This window comes from Ovis aries, chromosome 12 (genome assembly GCF_016772045.2).
Source record: "Ovis aries strain OAR_USU_Benz2616 breed Rambouillet chromosome 12, ARS-UI_Ramb_v3.0, whole genome shotgun sequence".
Taxonomy (NCBI): domain Eukaryota; kingdom Metazoa; phylum Chordata; class Mammalia; order Artiodactyla; family Bovidae; genus Ovis; species Ovis aries.
In genome coordinates this window covers 67,219,438-67,242,441 of record NC_056065.1, presented here as the reverse complement: position 1 = coordinate 67,242,441, position 23,004 = coordinate 67,219,438, and the positions used below count along the sequence as shown (strand labels likewise).

Below are 23,004 nucleotides of genomic sequence, written 5' to 3'. Positions count from 1 at the left end.
TCCTCCATCCATGGGATTTTCCAGGCAAGAGGACTAGAGTGGGGTGCCATTGCCTTCTCCCTTGTGGTGCAGTGGTTAAGAATCCGTCTACCAATGCAGGGCACACAGGTTCAGTCCCTGCTCTGGGAAGATCCCACTTGCCTGGAGTAACAAATACTGGGCGCTCACACCAAGAGCCCACGCTCTGCAACAAGGAAAGCCATTGCAGTGAGCAAGCCCATGCCCTGCAACAAAGCACAGCCCAGCTCACCCCAACTAGAGAAAGCCACGCGCAGCCACAAAGATCCAGCACAGCCAAAAATAGAAATAGAGAGATCTTTAAAAAAAAAGAGATTTACATGTAAAAAAGTTTGTAACCCTTTAAAAAAAAAAGGCACGAAGCAGGAGGTGAAATAACATTTGTCAACTACAAAACTACACTGATGGCTGATTGAAAATTCTAATGAAATTGACATGTATTTTTATCTTAAAATTTGGTAAGAGAATTAAGAAATAAAGAAATGTAGAAGAACTAAAATTAAGAAACGTAGTAAACTAAGCAAATGTGTGTCGTGCAGTTGATTTAGAAATCGCATATATTTTGAAACTCCTTCAGACTTTTTCTTAAGCTGAAAGTGAATTTTTTGCCTGGAATCTAGTTTGTTGCACAACTAGTAAATTACATCAAGTAATCTTCGTCTTCCCTGCGTTGTCACAATCACAGTGCCCTCTTAAATTTTTCTCATCTTTATTCCCATGAACTCACTGGTTTGATTCCTCATGAGCACATTCGGCATTAACAAAACAACTTCTTGGTTGATTTTCCAGTTCTAGTATTATCCTCTCTCAATTGTCCATGAACTGAACACTGCTTACAAGACTAAACCTTAGAGCATACTGTTTTAATCACATCATTCCTTAATCCAAAACAAATACCAAGGCCTCCTGTTTGGTTTTTTTGGATGCATCACACAGCCTGTGGGATTTTAGTTTCCTGACCAGGGATTGAACCAGACTCTTGGCACTGAGGACACAGAGTACTAACCACTGGCCCACTAGGGAATTCCTAAGGCATCCTATTACTAGTTTTATCTCCTGGGAGAGGTAATTAAGAATAAAGCCACTAATTCTGGACTGCTGCTGCTAAGTCACGTCAGTCGTGTCCAACTCTGCACGACCCCATAGGCGGCAGCCCACCAGGCTCCTCTGTCCCTGGGATTCTCCAGGCAAGAACACTGGAGTGGGTTGCCATTTCCTTCTCCAATGCATGAAACTGAAAAGTGAAAGTGGAGTCGCTCAGTCGTGTCCGACTTTTAGCGACCCTATGGACTGCAGCCTATGAGGCTCCTCTGTCCATGGGATTTCCCAGGCAAGAGTACTGGAGTGGGGTGCCATTGCCTTCTCCGAATTCTGGACTAGGCATTTGCTAAAGACCTGAGAAATACATAATACATAATACAGACTGACAAAACATATTCCACTCTATTTATCTATTTATTTATGGTTGTGCTGGGGCTGCGTTGTTATGGAGGGCTTTTTCTCTAGTTGCAGCTCAGGGGCTTCTGATTGGGGTGGCTTCTTTTGTTGCAGAGCACGCGCTCTAGGGCACGCAGGCTTCAGCAGTTACAGCACGTGGGCTCAGCACTTGGGGCACATGGATTTGGAATCTTCCCAGAGAAAGGATCAAACCCATGTCCCCTGCACGGGCAGGTGGATTCTTGACCACTGGACCACCAGGCAAGTTCTCCACTCTGTTTTTAGCTCTAGTCTTGGATCCAAGCCCCAATTTCAAGCTACCCTAATGTAGTTTAGTCCCATTTAACCTAGACTATCTCATGTCTACACAGTATTTCTCTTGGCCTCTACTCTCTTCCTTCCTAGTTTTTTTCAAAACAGGAATCACGACTCTTTTAATAGGAACCTACCCTCTGACTGCCTGCAGTTCCGTGAGAATTTCATGAGACAGAAGTCCAATAGAAAGACTTGGACAAAGGACCCTCAACTCACTTCTCTTTGTAATTCCCTTACTACCTACCCCTCAAAACTCCAGACTTAGAGACCCATGATTCCCTGAGCTCCCCCTTAAGTTCAGAGCATTTACTAACACTACAAATTCACAACTCTCGTTGTACTTAGAGCAGACCATATTAATCTTAGCATCATTTGCTTGTATATGTAACTGAATAGAAGAAATACAAGTAGAGTAGAGAAGAAATTTAAAAGTCTTCTAAACATCTAGGGAAAGATTTGATTGATTGTTTCATCATTCTCTCATTCATTTATTCAATAAATGCCTTGGGCTGGAGCATAAATAGTGCCTTTCAGTTTTAGCAGAATTATCTTCCCAGTAGGTATAGAGACTAGTAGGAATAAAGGGCACAGTGGGTAAGTATCTCGAAAGGGGGGGAGGGGTACCAAAGAAGAGCATCTTCAAACAATAAAGACTCAGGTTGCCTGTGTAATTCATTAATGTATTCATCCAGTCAATATTTTTTATTGCTTGTATTGAATGTCATTTGATATGAGGATTGAATAGTGAACAAGTTGCCACATCTGTCTGCATGAGATTAACAACCCAGCCAGTGCTGGCACTCAGATGACAAGAAAGACACCATGTGGGAGAACAGCAGAGTGGAAACAAGAAAGCAAAGAGGACAGTGTTTCAGGATAAGGCGACATTTAGTTGAATTTTAAGGGATGAAGAGATTTGGAATAGTTGGGAGGAGGGGGAAAGTTTACTGGAAAATGTCAGGTAAATGTATCATTGAAGTATCATAGTCCAATAAATAAACTGGAAATTTACACTATAACTCTAGTAAGACTTTTTTTCTTTTTAAAATATTTTTGGTCACATTGCATGTGGGATCCTAATTCCCCGACCAGGGATCTAACTCAGGCCTCCTGTCTGCACAGAGTCTTTCTTACCCACTGGAGAGCCAGGGAAGTCCCTAAGAAGATTTTTATTATAGTTTTTTTTTTTTTTAACCCCCAAGAAGAGTTAGAAAAGAAAAATCTCTCAAATGCCTCTCCAATGGCCCTAGATGATCTGAAACAAAATAGAAACTCAGAGAAGGAATAAAGAGAAGGAATGAGATACACTAACAATAAAATTAATGATAAAATTAACACTAAACTTTTCCTATTTAAATTATGATTTGGGACATCTTTGATTATTGCAATGGTATCTTCAGTTCAGCTCAGTTCAGTCACTCAGTTGTGTCCAACTCTTTGTGACCCCGTGAATCACAGCATACCAGGCCTTCCTGTCCGTCACCAACTCCTGGAGTTCACTCAAACTCATGTCCATAGAGTCAGTGATGCCATCCAGCCATCTCATCCTCTGTCATCCCCTTCTCCTCCTGTGCCCAATCACTCCCAGCATCAGTGATGGTATCTTAGGGGCCTCAAAAAGAAAAATCCCAATCCAATTCAGTTCATATAATAAACAAGTTTTCTTCTTCCCACACAACCTTGTATATAAACTAATCCTTGCATTTGCAGAAATTTGAAAGCTTGTAAAAAATAAATAAATAAAACAAAGACCCCGGAAATAAGTAAACAGTTACACAGGAGTTGGTGGCAGGAGCAAAAGGGATATGATTCAGTGATATGATCTACCATGATATATATGATCTACCATGCCAGACTGGAAAAATCAAAATATTGCAAGAAGGAAAGATTATGTAGAGCTTCATTAATATAATTTTCTTTCCACAATCACTATGTTATGCTGAGCTTTAAATTTTCCTTCATTACTTACAATGTAAGAACTACTAGAGCACATCAGTAGCAATAAATCTTTGAGACTGTTAAAAGCACACAATTTTATTACGTAGTTTTTTTTTTAATGCTGTCTCTGAAGACTTGGAATTTTCCACTTTTTAAGTTCTTACCATGTGCAAAAAAGAATGGAAAAACACAAATTCATTAAAAATGCCTTCACAGAAATAATACATTCTCACTCAAAATATATGAAGTTGGACTTCCTTTACGTGAAGTTAATTTTTGTTCATTATAATTCAACAAAGATTTATTAAGCACTCACTGTAGGTAGGGATTGTACCAAAGGCTAAGGAAAAAATAGTAAAAAACAAACAACAAAAAAAAAACAACCCATAAAATAGACCTACGTCTTGTTCTTGTGGCAAAAACAGTCTTGTGATTAATGTATCTCAGAAACAGTATGATTACAAAGCTATTTATTTCAAGTATCAATCAGTCAGTCAGTTCAGTCTCTCAGCCATGTCTGACTCTTTGCGACCCCGTGGACTGCAGCATGCCAGGCCTCCCTGTCCATCACCAACTTCTGGAGTCTACCCAAACCCGTGTCCATTGAGTCGGTGATGCCATCCAACCATCTCATCCTCTGTCATCCCCTTCTCCTCCTGCCCTCAATCTCTCCTAGCATCAGGATCTTTTCAAATGAATCAGCTCTTCACATCAGGTGGCCAAAGTATTGGAGTTTCAGCTTCAACATCATTCCTTCCAATGAACACCCAGGACTGATCTCCTTGAGGATGGACTGGTTGGATCTCCTTGCAGTCCAAGGGACTCTCAAGAGTCTTCTCCAGCACCACAGTTCAAAAGCATCAATTCTTCAGCACTCAGCTTTCTTTACCATCCAACTTTCACATCCATACATGACCACTGGAAAAACCATAGCCTTGACTAGATGGACCTTTGTTGGCAAAGTAATGTCTCTGTTTTTGAATATACTATCTAGGTTGGTCATAACTTTCCTTCCAAGGAATAAGCATCTTTTAATTTCAAGTATAAGTCTATGTAAGGGATTCCCTGGTGGCTAGATGGTAAAGAGTCTGCCTGCACTGTGGGGGACCTGGGTTCAATCCTGGGCTGGGAAGGTCCCCTGGAGAAGGAAATGGAAACCCACTTCAGTATTCTTTCCTGGGAAATCCCATGGACAGAGGAGCGTGGCAGGCTACAGTCCGTGGAGTCACAAGGAGTCCACATAAGTCTATGTAAGCTTTCAGTGTTTCCGTAGTTTCTTTGAAATTAAGGAAATAAGTTCACTAATCACTGTCGACTATAAAAAGATGTACAACTTGACAGTCGTGAGTTAAGTTTTATTTGGGGGCAAAATGAGGACTGCAGCCTCGGAGGCAGCATCTCAGATAGTTCTGAGAGACTGCTCCAAATGGCAGTGGGGCAAAGTCAATATATAAGATTTGGGTTAAGGGGGAGTTCAATATCATGAAGCACTTGACAATAGCACAAAATTTACTCATCAGACATGAGGATCTGATGTCACCATGAAGGGATTTAGTGCTTCTCTAGAGGAGAAGCAAGGATTGAGATCATAAAATCTGTTCTTAAAAACACCCAACTGCCTAAAGATCTGACTTCCCTGGTGGCTCAGACGGTAAAGCGTCTGCCTACAATGCAGGAGACCCGGGTTCAATCCCTGGGTTGGGAAGATCTCCTGGAGAAGGAAATGGCAACCCACTCCAGTATTCTTGCCTGGAAAATCCCATAGGCGGAGGAGCCTGGTGGGCTACAGTCCATGGGGTCACAAAGAGCCAGACACAACTGAGCGACTTCACTTTCACCTAAAGACCTGTCCCCCCAGATTCCCTGGAGCACATGGTGCCTCACTCCACCTTGAACTCCCTCAGGGGTTGCTGAATTCGGCAGCTACAGCAGCATGGGCTTCAGTCTTCCTAGAGGCAGATGGCAAATGCCTTTGTTGTTGGCGATGTTCTTGGTAACTGCCAAGAACAATTTGTAGTTGACATCACAAACAGATTTGCTCTATATCCTTGCCCTCAAGATACTGACCTTAATTTTGGATAATCTGATGGCTCTAAATAATATAGCATTTGGTTTGTAATTTGCACATACTAGTTCACTAAAGAGCTGCATATATTTATTGATCATTTGTATTTCTTCTGTGAAATGTGTTTGTCTCTATGTTTATTGAATTGCTGATCATTTTTTTGAGCTTTAAGAATTCTATATATATTAAGGATATTTACCTTTTGTTATCATTTATATTCTTGTGTGTGACACAAATGCCTGGAAGGCTTGATATTGATTGTTGCTTAGTGAGTCCACTCTTGCCTATATGCTAGTCTAAGCTGTTCTCACCTTTGCACACTCAAATTATATTTATGTTCTCCCCTAAAGTTCTTGTCCTGAATTTGCCACCTACCATTAAGGAGTATTCATCATATTCTAGAAGTCCTAATAATATTTCAAAGCGATTATGACATTATTGAATCTGCAGCACTTAGTGTCTGACACCCTGTGGTTATTTAATGCCTTAGATTAATGAATGAAAGCATGGCACTAACTGTTCAGGATCTGCATTTTCTAACACTGGGGCTACTTTATCATTTTTTCATACAACAAACATATGCTTAATATTTACTTATAATAAGCAATTCAGAAACTAGAAAGAAATTTTAAAATGGATTCAAAGCCTTAAATAACACATTAAAAATTATTCTTAGAGTCATAAGAATAAGAGAAGGATGGAATCATGTTTGCTTATCTCCTACTTCCTCCTGCAAAGAGCCCAAGTGGGGTTTTCAGGGGAAAAATATTTAAATAATGTATACAATGTAAATATGAATTTAAGAAATCAGAATCCAGTAAATATGAATTAAACTAGTATGTCAAAATCAGGAACTCAATTATGTAGGTCATAAGATCATACACATTTGCTGCTTCAGTTGTGATTTTAAAGTTACTGGCAAACAAAGGAGAAAGGGATATAGCATAAATTTCAGATCTTTCGTCATCAAAATGGAGAAAATGTAACAGTGCTTTAGACAATCTTTTTCTAGAACTGAACTCTACATAAATTTCCCAAGTGTCGTTACTGGAAGCAATAAAAAGTGTCCTAGAAAATGTCCTCCACACAACCTTTCCCTATGAAGCAAAGAGTTGTGTGGAGGACCTTCTTGCATGGAAAACAGGTTCAAGTCAGGGGATTTGGGAGAATCTGGGAGAAGCTGACCCCTCCGTCAACTTCTGTCCAGGGGACGGGGAAGGGTGGGAGGAATTCCAAAAAGGGGAATGGCTAGGTTCAAGCTGAAGAAGATCAAGTTCCAAAACCAATTCTACAGATGGGAGAGAGAGTATACACAAGCCCATGTCCGACAGTAGAAAAATAAATCAAAGGTAAGTGCAAGTGAGGACAAGGATCAGTGCCGTGTGGAAATCTGAGGTCAAGGAGATGATACATGAGTTCCTGTTAACAGGTCACCAGGGCGGCAACTTTGTTGCCTCAGGGTTTCTTTTGAAGTCTCTATTTCATGCGTTGGTCTACCCGGGGTTTTAGAATGATTCATCCCATTCTCCACTCTTCAGGACTAAACTGATGAGGTCAATCATATTTGAGAAAAAAAAACACAAATATTTTTAATGACTGACTTCCTATTATGCTCCAGACATTTTTGATACATTATGACAATACTCAAGGGATCTTCCCTGATGGTCCAAAGGTTAGGACTCTGTGTCCAGGCAGGGGGTGGAGGATCAGTCCCTGGTTGGGGAAATAAGATCCCCCATGCTGGGTGACGTGGTCAAACAAAACAAAACTACTGTCAAAACATTCCCATAAAGTATAATCTTCATTTTGCAAAAAAGCAAGGAATGATAAATTTATAGCTATTTAGTTAAGAATACTGTGAAGAATTCAAATGAACAATAAGAAGGGTAAGCTACTTTTCTGCTTGTGCAAAACCAAGTTTTATCATGTTGAACAAGTACAACAAGGTTGATTTTGCATCAATCCATTCTTAATGGCAATCTACCTAGATCATGTGCTCAGTTTTATAGCTAACCTTCTCTTTTGGACCAGAATCTGCCTTCTAATAAGAAATATTACCCCCATACCTCCTCACCTTAAACCTGAAGCTCTACCTTACCTTCTGAATAATCAGGTCGCCTTCTCAGAGTGTTTTGATTCTGAGCACTTTACTTTTGTGTTTTTTCCTGGCCACAGCATGGCTTGTGGGATCTTAGTTCTCTGCGGGAGGATTGAACCCGGGCCCCCTGCAGTGGAACCCAGAGTCGTAACCACTAAACCGCCAGGGAATTCCCAAAGCTTTACTTCTTGCTTTTTTATTTTCTCACACTAATGAATTGCCTGGCAACCAAGATTTTCAAGCGCAGAATCCCTTAGAGTTCCTGCTCATTATTCATTCCCCATCCCTTAGGACCTGGGGTTTGAAACTGTACTGTTGTTTTTGTGAAAAGCTATGCCTGATACCCTACCCTTTAGGCATCAAGTCTTGCCTAAAAATTGAAGTTTTTATTAATGTCTCAAGGAGAAGCCCAGTGTCTCCCTACTCCATAGCTAACATATCCCACAATAAAACTTACTCCAAAGTTCACACACAATGAAAAATACTATTTTAAAAATTAGCTTTCTTACTAATACCTAAGAAATTTAAGGAAGATAAAAGTATTTTCTTAGACATTGAAAACTCTAAGAAGTTAGATTAGTGAGCATTTGATAAATATTATGTGGTGAAGCTGAGAAACTAAATTATTTTATAGTCTATCATAATCCTTTTTAATGTAAAATTAAGCCCAATTGGAAAAATATCCATACTCAGCTTAACTATTTGTTATTATGATTTATTCCTCAGTAATGACCTACTAAGTATTTTAGTATACATTTAGCAACTAAAGAAACAAATATGTAAGATATTTTCTTTGATTTCTTTTATCATCTTTTTCCTTTCTGCTTCATCATTTCTGTTGAATTATATTTTTGTATAAATTTTATCTTGAGAGCAACCACAACTGAGGGAAAATTCCACTGGTTTACTGCACTGAATCCTTTTTTAAGGATAGACTAAGTTACAGGAAATTTGGTGCTTATCAGTTGAGTCAGATAAATCTTAAAGATCATCTGTCCAAACAGTTCTATAATTGTGCCTAATCTCAACGGTTCTATCCTCTAGACTTTGCTTGAAAATAAAGAGATAACTTAGAGGAAGCTTGTCAAAAGTTTCAATCATTCAAAATGTTCATTAAAAGCTATTAGATTCTTGGAGATGGCAGTAACTGATCTGAAAAATAGCTTTTCTTCATAAAGGGCTCAAAACTTTGATTCTCTGTTACTCATAATCATTGATTTTTTTTAAAATTACAATATTGATTTACCATAGAGACCAGAACCTACACTCTAAGTAGTAATATAGTTCAAGGTTATCAGGTGAGGGACGTCTCTCCTCAAACCTTCAAGAAGCTTCTCTCATATTCCTTATCAATTTTGTATTAAATTATGTTACTTCAGTTCAGTCGCTCAGTCGTGTCTGACTCCTTGTGACTCCATGAATCGCAGAACGCCAGGCCTCCCTGTCCATCACCATCTCCCGGAGTTCACTCAGACTCACGTCCATCGAGTCCGTGATGCCATCCAGCCATCTCATCCTCCCTCGTTCCCTTCTCCTCCTGCCCCCAATCCCTCCCAGCATCAGAGTCTTTTCCAATGAGTCAAGTCTTCGCATGAGGTGGCCAAAGTACTGGAGCTTCAGCTTTAGCATCATTCCTTCCAAAGAACACCCAGGGCTGATCTCCTTCAGAATGGACTGGTTGGATCTCCTTGCAGTCCAAGGAACTCTCAAGAGTCTTCTCCAACACCACAGTTCAGAAGCATTAGTTCTTTGGTGCTCAGCCTTCTTCACAGTCCAACTCTCACATCCATACATGACCACAGGAAAAACCATAGCCTTGACTAGACGGACCTTAGTCAGCAAAGTAATGTCTCTGCTTTTGAATATGCTATCTAGGTTGGTCATAACTTTTCTTCCAAGGAGTAAGCATCTTTTAATTTCATGGCTGCAGTCACCATCTGCAGTGATTCTGGAGCCCCCCAAAATAAAGTCTGACACCGTTTCTACTGTTTCCCCATCTATTTGCCATGAAGTGATGGGACTGGATGCCATGATCTTCGTTTTCTGAATGTTGAGCTTTAAGCCAACTTTTTCACTCTCCTCTTTCATTTTCATCAAGAGGCTTTTTAGCTCCTCTTCACTTTCTGCCATAAGGATGGTGTCATCTGCATGTCTGAGGTTATTGATATTTCTCCCGGCAATCTTGATTCCAGCTTGTGTTTCTTCCAGTCCAGCATTTCTCATGATGTACTCTGCAGATAAGTTAAATAAGCAGGGTGACAATATACAGCCTTGATGTACTCCTTTTCCTATTTGGAACCAGTCTGTTGTTCCATGTCCAGTTCTAACTGTTGCTTCCTGACCTGCATACAGATTTCTCAAGAGGCAGGTCAGGTGGTCTGGTATTCCCGTATCTTTCAGAATTTTCCACAGTTTATTGTGATCCACACAGTCAAAGGCTTTGGCATAATCAGTAAAGCAGAAGTAGATGTGTTTCTGGAACTCTCTTGAGTTTTCCATGATCCAGCGGATGTTGGCAATTTGATCTCTGGTTCCTCTGCCTTTTCTAAAACCAGCTTGAACATCAGGGAGTTCATGGTTCACGTATTGCTGAAGCCTGGCTTGGAGAATTTTGAGCATTACTTTACTAGCATGTGAGATGAGTGCAATTGTGCGGTAGTTTGAGCATTCTTTGGCATTGCCTTTCTTTGGAATTGGAATGAAAACTGACCTTTTCCAGTCCTGTGGCCACTGCTGAGTTTTCCAAATTTGCTGGCATAGTGAGTGTAGCACTTTCACAGCATCATCTTTCAGGATTTGAAACAGCTCCACTGGAATTCCATCACCTCCACTAGCTTTGTTCGTAGTGATGCTTTCTAAGGCCCACTTGACTTCACATTCCAAGATGTCTGGCTCTAGTTTAGTGATCACATCATCATGATTATCTGGGTCATGAAGATCTTTTTTGTACAGTTCTTCTGTGTATTCTTGCCAGCTCTTTTTAATATCTTCTGCTTCTGTTAGGTCCAGACAATTTCTGTCCTTTATCGAGCCCATCTTTGCATGAAATGTTCCCTTGGTATCTCTAATTTTCTTGAAGAGATCTCTAGTCTTTCCCATTCTGTTGTTTTCTTCTATTTCTTTACATTGATCGCTGAAGAAGGCTTTCTTATCTTTTCTTGCTATTCTTTGGAACTCTGCATTCAGATGCTTATATCTTTCCTTTTCTCCTTTGCTTTTCGCCTCTCTTCTTTTCACAGCTACTACCCCGGGCAGGAATCCCTCAGAAGAAATGGAGTAGCCATCATGGTCAACAAAAAAGTCCGAAATGCAGTACTTGGATGCAATCTCAAAAGGACAGAATGATCTCTGTTCATCTCCAAGGCAAACCATTCAATATCACAGTTATCCAAGTCTATGCCCCAACTAGTAACACTGAAGAAACTGAAGTTGAATGGTTTTATGAAGACCTACAAGACCTTTTAGAACTAACACCCAAAAAGATGTCCTTTTCATTATAGGGGACTAGAATGCAAAAGTAGGAAGTCAAGAAACACCTGGAGTAACAGGCAAATTTGGCCTTGAAATGCGGAATGAAGCAGGGCAAAGGCTAATAGAGTTTTGCCAAGAAAATGCACTGGTCATAGCAAACACTCTCTTCCAACAACACAAGAGAAGACTCTACACATGGACATCACCAGATGGTCAACACCGAAATCAGATTGATTATATTTTTTGCAGCCAAAGATAGAGACACTCTATACAGTCAACAAAAACAAGACCGGGAGCTGACTGTGGCTCAGATCATGAACTCCTTATTGCCAAATTCAGACTGAATTTGAAGAAAGTAGGGAAAACCACTAGACCATTCAGGTATGACCTAAATCAAATCCCTTATGATTATACAGTGGAAGTGAGAAATAGATTTAAGGGTCTAGATCTGATAGATAGAGTGCCTGATGAACTATGGAATGAGGTTCGTGACATTGTACAGGAGACAGGGATCAAGACCATCCCCATGGAAAAGAAAGTATGTTACTAGCTAATGTGAAATTCCTAGTACCCACCCTATCTCCAGCTAACTTCCTTCCTCATTCTTTATCTAGGAAGGATTAACTTCTGTTTATCTCAGGGCAACTAATGTTCACAGAAAATAGGCATCCATGTTTCATTTATTTTGAAAGAAAGTAAAGGTGAAGTCATTCAGTCATGTCCGACTCTTCGCGACCCCATGGACTGTAGCCTACCAGGCTCCTCCGTCCATGGGATTTTCCAGGCAAGAGTACTGGAGTGGGTTGCCATTTCCTTCTCCACAGGATCTTTCTGACCCAGAGCTTGAACCTGGGTCTCCTGCGTTGTAGGCAGAGGGTTTACCCTCTGAGCCACTAGGGAGCATTTGTTTTACTGCATAACAATAATTTGGTTATCATTTTCAAATTTAAGGAAGACCCTGGACATCCATACCTCAGTTGACATTTAGCCCTCTGAAGATGAATGACATGATGATTTGTAAAAGTGTTCCTAAATGCTGATTTAACTAGCCTATTTCTAAAGTCCTACAAAATGCTTACTGGTGAGAGAATTTTAAAATGTATAATCACTTAACAGCTAGTTAAAACACACACACACACACACACTCACTCACTTTTTTTATGTACTCGAATAATGCCTGAATAAGTTAAGTGTAGAGTCATATTCATTTGCATTTATCTTAATAATTTATCTTAATGGTAATGCTTGAGTCCTTAATACTCAAACTAAAGAGGTGGTGTATATGTATATATGTATGTATATATCAAGATTTACAAATCCATATAATGATACCACCTTATATTCATGTGGTATTTCACATTATTCTCTCATTATCACAATAAGCCTCATGAGAAAAGTCTTCTAATCTCATGTATTATCTGCATTTTACAAGTGAGGAAGCTAAGACTCATACAGCTTCATAAATTTGCCACAAAGCTAGTATCAGAAGTAGGACTCACTCCTGGTCTTCCATCCAGAGGTTGGTACTAGTCAATTCATAAAGACTGTTTCATGTTCCCTACCTCTGATAAGTTCTCAGATACCATCCTAGAATCCACCTGTGATACAGAACTTGAGCAGATAACCAAGAATATGTTTTTAAATGAGTGAGATAGAAGTTGAATTGAAGAGTAAAGAAAACAAGCTTTAGAGTCTCCTAACACTTGACTTGCACCCTGTCTCCTAAACTTACTAGCTCTGGGACCTTGGACTAATCATTCCTCTTTTCTGTATCATAGAAATTTTACAGGATTATTGTGGATAATAAAAAACAAAGTACCTGGCTCATCACAGGCACTTAACTAAATGCCGATTATAAAAAGAATGAAATGCCCCAGTAAAGGTCCAAATTTTGGCTCATCATCAGAATCACCTGTAGAGCTTTGGGAAAACATGCATCTTAGGGCCCCAGTGCAAACCTGTAGAATCTGAATCTTCATAGATAGAGCTTGAGAATTTGTCTCTCTCTCTCTCTCTCTTTTTTTTTTCCAATTTTTGGCACACAGGCTTAGTTGCTCTGCAGAATGTGGAATCATCCCTGACCAGGGATTGAACCCATGTTTCCTGCAAAGGCAAGCAGATTCTTCACCACTGAGCCACCAAAGAAGCCTTGAGAATCTGGAAAACTTTGATTAGTTCATAAAATATAAACATTTATTTTTATTTAGCATTCATTAAATGATACTGGAATATAAGGGAAATGTGTTCAATGCCCTCTATAAGACAGAAACCAGGCCAACCATCTGATAGCAATTTATCACACCAACACAAAAGAAATAATTCTTTTCAGGTTAAAGAAAACTGACACTTGAAGAGTTTATGAATGGTGGTGCCAGAATTAGAACTTCAGCTCAGTTCAGTTGTGTCCGACTCTTTGCGACCCCATAAATCGCAGCACACCAGGCCTCCCTGTCCATCACCAACTTCCAGAGTTCATTCAAACTCATGTCCATCGAGTCAGTGATGCCATCCAACCATCTCATCTTCTGTCGTCCCCTTCTCCTCCTGCCCCCAATCCCTCCCAGCTTCAGAGTCTTTTCCAATGAGTCAACCCATCCCATGAAGTGGCCAAAGTATTGGAGTTTCAGCCTCAGCATCAGTCCTTCCAAAGAACACCCAGGACTGATCTCCTTGCATTCCAAGGACTCTCAAGAGTCTCTCCAACACCACAGTTCAAAAGCATCAATTCTTCGGCACTCAGCTTTCTTCACAGTCCAACTCTCACATCCATACATGACCACTGGAAAAACCATAGCCTTGACTAGACGGACCTTTGTTGACAAAGTAATATCTCTGCTTTTGAATATGCTGTCTAGGTAGGTCATAACTTTCCTTCCAAGGAGTAAGCGTCTTTTAATTTCATGGCTGCAATCACCATCTGCAGTGATTTTGGAGCCCCCAAAATAAAATCTGACACTGTTTACACTGTTTCTCCATCTATTTCCCATGAAGTTAAGTCTGTCTAAATGTTTTCACTCTACATATTATGTTTCTACATATTCATGTTTGCTACAACTATGACGTATGTTGTCACTGAAGTTGCTCTCAAAGTTAATGTGATTATGGTGATGATGTGCTTCTGAACCATAAACTTGTTGATGCTGATTAATGCCACATGAGGGGAGTAGAGTGGAAATACACAGCATTGTGTAAATTGTTAGATTTTCTTTTTAAGACCAATGGTTGTTTACTTATTTCTCAAGACTGACCTTCTGAATATAGATCATTTAACTGAAGTGAATCATTTCTTCTGATGATATTTAGTATAGATGTACTTTTCAAGTAGAAAATTCTACAGTTTCACCTTTTTCCATAGTTTCCTATCTTCTCTGTAGAAAAAAACTCATTCACACAATCACAAAAATATGTAGCTGTACATTTACATACAATTCATGCTGCAGAGTATTCACTATTTTTGTAGAAAGTTTAATGAGACATTTGTGATGTTAAGCTTCAGTATGATAGTTTAATGTCTACATGGATAGATGGAACTCAGTCATTTATCATCTATTCAATTATTCACTCAATCATTAGATGGATGATACAAATTATGTTAAGAATACAAAGGTGAATAAAACCACTGAGGTCCTTCTTATGAAGCTTACAGTCCAGTTGGAGAGATGGTTCTCACTCAATAAATCAAGCAAGTGTAAAAATGTAACTGTCATGGTACCATGAAGGAAAGGTATACAGTGCCATGAGGAGTGTGATAGTTAATTTTATGCATCAGCTTGACTGGGTCACAGAATGCCCAGATGTCCAGTTAAACATAATTACTAGGCCTGTCTATGCAGCTGTTTCTGGAAGACAGTAACACTTGAATTGGTCGCTGGAATAAGCAGATGTGCCTCTCCAAAGTGGGTGGGCATCATTCAGTCCACTGAGGGCCTGAGCAGAACAAAAGGGGGAGGACTCTTGGGTTCAGAGCCCCTCTGCCTCAGTGAGCTGGAACTGATCTTCTGTTCTCACTACTGCTGGTTCTCAACCCACCAGCATTCTTGGGTCTCCAGCAGATCACAGGATTTCTAGTCTCCATAATCAAGCAAGATAATACCTTAAAATAAATCTCTCTATATAGCCTACTGGTTCTGTTTCTCTGGAGAACCCTGACTAATATAAGGAGTTATAATTGGAAGGCTTATAAAGTACCATTGTCTGAAGGATGAGTAAAATTTACTAGGTAAAGAGAAGTAGAAATAAAATGCAAAGCAAAGGAAGGGTGTGTATAAATGCTCAGTTCTAAGAACTGAAAAAGGTGAGAGAGGACGGTGGAGTGGAAGTAGATGACGCCAGGTTTCGCAGAGCCTCGCAGGCTGTGTGAATTTTTTCCCTGTAGCCTAAGAACATCTACTCGCTCCAGTACTCTTGCCTAGAAAATCCCATGGACGGAGCAGCCTGGTGCAGACTACTCCGTCCATGGGGTCACAAGGAGTTGGACACGACTGAGCGACTTCACTTTCACTTCGCAAGAACATCTACAAACATCAAAGGGTTTACATAAGGGGATAGTTTGGCAAATTTTTGTCTGAAAAAGATCCTTCTGGCCTCAGGGGAAACATACAAGAAGAAAGAAGATGTAAGGGACACAAGACGATGGCTTGACCAAGATAGTGGGGGTGGATATGAAAAAAAAATTACACAAATATGAAAGATATTTAGGAAGTAAAATCATGAAAGAAGGCTTTTATAACGATATGGATCATGCTATGATTCACTAAAAAGGGGAAATTGACAGATTTAGTGAGGTAGGTAAAAAGAGTGTGCAGGAGGCTACATGAGTGCCATTTTGGACTTGCCAAGTTTGAGGGACCATTGTAACATTCAAGTGAGAAAAGTAGGCCTTTAGGTATTCAGAGAAGTCTGAGCCAGAGATATAAATATTTGAGCTATCTGCATGTAATGGAGCCTAGGGGATGGGGAAAGAAGGAGAAAAGGAGCCTAGGATCTAGCTTGGAGGAAGAACAAAATAGGACAGGTGAGGACAAGCCTATAATGATGAGTGATGAAAGATCAGCAAAGACAGAGGAGAAAAACCATGAAAGTGTTTCCAAAAGTTAGGAATAGGACAGTTTAAAAGAGAAAAAAAATCAATAGCAACTTGTGCAGAGGGATTTAGTATCATGAAATCTGAAAAATGTCCAAACTTGTCATATTATTTTACTCCATCTTCCACAATACGTACCTCTCCCCTTTTATTATTTTAACTATGTATATACATGCATTTAATTTCCAAAATATTCTATGGCTAACCAGACACGTGAAACTTTTGTAAACAAGGAACTTTTTGGATCCTGAGATTTAACAACTGAAATAGAAAGCTGTGCTTCCAGGTTATACTTCTCAAATTAGATAATGAATTGTTGTCCCCAAATGCTAATAACACACACATAATCTTAAAATCACTGAACTGTAAAATGTGAAGCGGAATGAAAAGCATCTTGGAAAGAAATTTCAAAGTTTCTCAGAGCCAGGTATATTTGTTGTCTAGAAGTTAAACAAGAGGTGTATACCCCCAGTTAGATCATAAAACAAAACCTATCTATACAGTATGCAAAATGCATATCTTAAAAAGCTAGCAAAGACTAAGAACAGGAAATACCATGGCAGGCAAATGTGAAGAAAAAGAGAGTACTGATCAAAATATTAATAACAAACAAAATTGAATAGAGGACAAAATGCATCAAATGAAGGGGGAAAAAGAAAAAACTTTGTTATAGTAGAGATCAAGTAAAAATGAAGATCCATTTGCCTTGAATCTTTTGCTGTTGTTCAGTTGCTAAGTCTTTGTGACCTCATGGACTGCAGCATGTCAGGCTTCCCTGTCCTTCACTATCTCCCAGAGTTTGCTCAGACTCATATCCATTGAGTCGATTATGCCATCTAGCCATCTCATCCTCTGTCATCCCCTTCTCCTCCTGCCTTCTATCTTTCCCAGCATCAGGGTCTTTTTCAATGAGTTGGCTCTTCACATTAGGGGACCAAAGTATAGGAGCTTCACCTTCAGCATCAGCCCTTCCAATTAATATTCAGGATTAATTTCCTTTAGGATTGACTGGTTTGATTTCCTTGTGATCCAGCAGGCTCTCGAGAGTCTTCTCCAGACCACAATTTGAAAGTATCAAGTTTTTGGTACTAAGCCTTTTTTTATGGTCCAGCTCTCACATCCATACACGACTACTGAAGAAATTAACAGTTATCCAACCTGTAATCAATAGGTTAAGAATATATAGATACTATCCAAAAAAAAAAAGAATATATAGATACTATCCAATACAATTAAATAGCAAAAATAAATACAAAATATGACTTTTTCAGATGGTAATGGAGTTTTAATAAAAATTGACAAACATCCAAGAGAAATAAAAACATATGCTTATAACTAGATTTGCATAAAAATGTTTTATAGTCAACTTAATAATAAGTTGGAAGCTGGAAATATCCATGTGTGTATCAATAGAAGAATATGTAAAGAAATTGGCATATTCTTACAATGGAAAACAATAATAATAAATGGAAGGAATTGTTGTTACATGAAATAACATGAGTTAATCTCAAAGAAAGCTCACAATAAAAGAAAGTCATATACAGAAGAGCACATATTGTTTAATTCCACTCAGATAACAGACAAACAAAACTATGGTGGGAAAATATCAGAACCATGGATACTTCTAAGGGTGGAAGGTTGGAGACTGATTAGGAAGGGATATGACAGAACTTTCTAAGGTGATGGTAATATTCTATATCTTAACGTGGCCTACATTACACCAGTGTACCAATTTGTTAAATTTTCACTAATATACACTTACTATTTTTGTACTTCATTATTTGTAAATTTTAACTGAAAAGGAAAAAAGCTCTAAACAAGTAATACATTCTAGTTAATGATATGCATGCTGAATTATTTAAAGAAAATGTAATCAATTTATAATTTACATTGAAACATGAAAAAATAAAATGGATGGATGTGTGGATAGATTTAGAGATGGATAAATATGGAAAAGTAAGTATAATAAAATGGTAGAATGTAGATGGTAGTTTCTTGGTAAAAAAATAATCAACATGATAAAGTCAGGAAATAATAACCAGATAAGAGTAAGGGAAAAACCCATTAAATTCTAGATAAGCCCATTATCTACTTTTATAAATAAACAAAAACTAATTAACCACTAGTTAGCATAGCTAATCAAAGGAAAAATCCTCGGAACAACAAAAATGTAAATGGGAAGAAAAAAACAACACCTATATACTAGAAACTGTAATACTAAAAATTAAATAATTTTCTCCTTTCTATTCAAAAACATTTGAATATCTGAATTTTAAAAATTGTATTCAAGAAGACTTCCCTGGTGGTCCAGTGACTTAAGCTCCACTTTCCCAATACAGGGGGCCATTCCCACTGGGTTTGATTCCTGGTCAGGGAACTAGATCCCACATGCCACAACTAAGATCCAGTGCAGCTAAGTAAGTAAATAATTTTAAAATTGTTTTCAGGGAATAAAAATGCCATATTTGAAATTTAAAAACAAACAAACAAACAGGAATCCGCACTATTAAAGTCAAATAGAAAAAAATTAAGAGGTGAAATACCAACATCTTAAAATGATACCAAAACTACATGATTTCACAGATAAATTATATCAGTTACTCAAATAAATCATTTCAATAATATCTACTTATTCCAGACCCTACAGAGAGAAGATTGGCTTCCTGTTTCTCAAGGACTGGGGCCTTTGGTTTTGTCAGTCAACACTGGAGTCCAAGTCAGTGACTAAGAATCCCCTATTCATCAAACAGGTCACTTTTACAATAGAAGCCACAGGAGGCAGACACTCACTTTCCCAGCCTCCTTTGCAGCTAGAGCTGGGCCCAAAACCTGGGATGTACCAGGCAGGGCCTGTGAGTCAGCCAGCTGCTCGAGAACTAGAGCTTCTGTCAAATAAATTCTAACAACAGGCAGCAGAATGGTTTCAGCCATCTCTGCTTTCCAGAAATAACAGTGACAGGAGATTCAGTGATACCACTGGGAGGCCTGTGTTCATTATATGGGACCATTCAAGTCACAAGAAAAAATCTAACAAAGTGCACCAAGAAACGAAGTTGAAAGAGCTATAGTTAAGTTAAAACTAACAGGAAGTTAGCAGTCAGCCCAATTTTATTTGGTGTATATGTTTTCCCTTGTGGCTTCCCTTGTGGCTCAGCTGGTAAAGAAGCCACCTGCAATGTGGAGGAACTGGGTTTCATCCCTGCTCTGGGAAGATCCCCTGGAGAAGGGAAAGGCTACCCGCTCCAGTATTCTGGCCTAGACAATTCCATGGACTGTATAGTCCATGGGATCGCAAAGAGTTGGACACGACTGAATGATTTACACTTCACTCAAGTTATAGTGTTAGGTGCCCAAGAGTAGCAGAAGTACTGTCTTCTCCGTATCAGCCCAGGGAATGCCTGTGAGGTATTTATCTGGCAATGTAACTTCCTAGTCTCATTCTCAATATGTTAGAGATTTAATGAGCCTCCCAAATTCTTTCACGATTTCATTTTACTACTACTAGTTAATACGTTTCCCTTCATTCCAGTTGAGAACCCCAGCTAGACACAATAGACACAATGAAACTTTGGCAAGAGAAGCTGACAGAGATAATCTTTTGAATGTATAGATCCATCTCACGTGTAAGCATCAATACTAATGCAAAAATCATTTAATAGAATCCAGCAGCTTATTAAAAGAATAATTCACCATGACTCAGAGGGGTTTTCCCAAAGGAGATTTTTTTATTATTAGGAAATCTACTGCTATAATTAATGTAATTAAAAGGTCAAAGGAAATAGGCCATGTAATCATCACTAATGATGCCGAAAGACATGTGATGAAATTAAGCATCCATTACTGATTCACAATGAAATTTCATAAAACCGGAAGAATAGATTTTTTTTTTTAACATAACAAAATACAAGTTTTTTTCAAACTCAGATTACATCATACCTAATAGGGAAAGTATATTCATACTCTCACTAAGATTAGGAACAAGATAACCATGCCCGCTACATTAATTCTTGCCATAATTTTTGAAGAACTGGACAAAGTAATTAGAAAAAGGCAGAGTCCTTAAAAACCGAAGAACAAAAGGGAAAATGTCACTTATTTCAGATGGTATGACTGCATATCTGTGAATCCTATCAATTGCAAATTAAAAAATAATTAAGCTAGCTAGACACAAATTAATATACAAATATCAATGTCAGCAGCTTTCCTAAAATGACTTTCCTGACAGTTACTTAGGAAAAGAAAGAAAAGATATAATTTATAATAGCAACAACAACAAAAAACACTAGGAATAAGCTTAAATGTGTAAGAATTATGTGATGAAAACTTCAGCCAAAGATACCTTCAATAAAGTTGAATAGAGATGCAACCATTTTTAAGAAGCTTTGCTGTTATGGTTGCATTTATTTTCCTTTAAGTTATTGTATGAATGCCATGTAATCTCAATAGAAATACAAATCTTTTTTGAGGGAACAAGAAAAATCTACAACAAAATTCATGTAGAAAAATAAAAATAGAATAGCAGGTAAAGAAATAATGAAGGCCTAGTTCTATCATACATTTAAATCTGTAATTACAGTGATTAAAGTAGTATGACATTAGCAAATAAAAAGTTCAGTACAATAGAGGCATTCATAAAGAAACCCAAACAGATAGAATAATTTGTATATACTAGGACAGCATTTTGCAATAGGGGAAAAGGGCAAGCTGTTCACCATACGGACAATTTGGCTGTTTTGGCAAATGTTTAGCTATTTGAAAACAAAACAAAACAAAACGGTATTCCTACCTAGTTCTTTAGATCATGATAAATTCCAAATATATCAAATATGTGATGTCAATACTATAATAAAGTAAAAATTTCATACAAGAACATGAGAGAATCTTAGTGGGGAGGTCTTTCTTCATAGTCAAACCATAGAAGCAATAAAAGAGTTTGACAAATATGAATGCATTAAAGTGAAACATTTCTAAACAATGGCAACAATATATACACAAATATGAACATGTGTGTATATATATGTAATATATGTGTGTACATATATGTACGTGTAAATACCAGTAACTATGCCAGATAAAAACAGTTTGAGAGTGAGTCTGGCAGGATCTGCAAAAGCTTGAGCTACTCAAGTGGCCAACCACTGAGTAAGGCAGAAAGGGATAATCATTCTCCATCATTCTCTTCCCAGTATCCTCCCACAGGGGAACAAGAACCATCACACTATCCATAAGAAAATTACCAAAAGCTTGGCCTTTCTGTACACAGGGTGCTGAATCAAATCCTGGAGACAGTTTTGGGTGAAGTAGAAAAGCTTTATTGATTTGCCAGGGAAAGGGAGACACACCAGACTTTTTCCAGAAAAACTTTTTGTCTCTCCACCCAGAAACCCTGAGAAAGGTTTTTATAACAGTGGGTCAAAGTGGGGTCTCTAACAAGATAAGGGTGTTTGCACTTTTTTAAGTTCTTCTCAGGTGTCTCCTAATCTTGATGAGCTTCTCTGGTTCTTTCAGTCTTGCTAGACGTCATTTCTCAGCTGTTCCTCACTTGATTAGCAATTGTTCAACTGCCCTTTGGACCTCAGGGCAGGTCATAATACTAGAGTCTTGCCTACAAGAAATGGGGGACAGAAGGCCTCTGTGATTTGGAGCCCCTCAGGGCCCACTTGGTTTCACTAGTAAGAGCACAAAGACAGCAGAGGCCCATTTAGAAACCTCAACCTCCAGTCCTGACTGTCTGACCCGCTCCAGGTTCAGTTCAGTTGCTCGGTCCTGTCTGACTCTTTGCGACCCCATGGACTGCAGCACCCCAGGCTTCCCTGTCCATCGACAACTCCCGGAGCTTGCTGAAATTAATGTCCATCCAGTTGGTGATGCCATCCAACCATCTCATCCTCTATTGTCCCCTTCTCCTCCTGTCTTCAATCTTTCCCAGCATCAGGGACTTTTCCAATGACTCAGTTTTTCATATCAGGTGGCCAAAGTATTGGAGTTTCAGCTTCCAGCATCAGTCCTTCCAATGAATATTCAGGACTGATTTCCTTTAGGATTGTTTTCCTTTAGGATTGACTGGTTTCATCTCCTTACACTCCAAGGATCTCTCAAGAGTCTTCTCCAACAACACAGTTCAAAAGCATCAATTCATTGGCTCTTAGCTTTCTTTATAGTCCAGCTCTCACATCCATACATGACTACTGGAAAAACCATAGCTTTCACTAGATGGACCTTTGTTGGCAAAGTAATGTCTTTGCTCTTTAATATGCTGCCTAGGTTGGTCACAGCTTTTCTTTCGAGAAGCAAGTGTCTTTTAATTTCATGGCTGCAATCACCATCTGCAGGGATTTTGGAACCCAAGAAAATAAAGTCTGTCACTGTTTCCATTGTTTCCCCATCTATTTGCCATGAAGTGACGGGACCAGATGCCATGATCTTTGTTTTTTGAATGTTGAACTTTAAGCCAGCTTTTTCATTCTCCTCTTTTGCTTTCATCAAGAGGCTCTTTAGTTCCTCTTCACTTTCTGCCATAAGGGTGGTGTCATCTGCATATCTGAGGTTATTGATATTTCTCCCGGTAATCTTGATTCC

The 23,004-nt window shown here is 38.8% G+C and overlaps 1 non-coding gene across 1 annotated transcript; it reads left to right on the top strand.

Annotated features, from left to right (window-relative positions):
* Positions 1–5,341: 5,341 nt before the first annotated feature.
* Positions 5,342–5,413, top strand: TRNAC-ACA (transfer RNA cysteine (anticodon ACA)). The gene has a single exon. It is a non-coding gene; the product is annotated as a tRNA-Cys (tRNA).
* Positions 5,414–23,004: the final 17,591 nt, after the last annotated feature.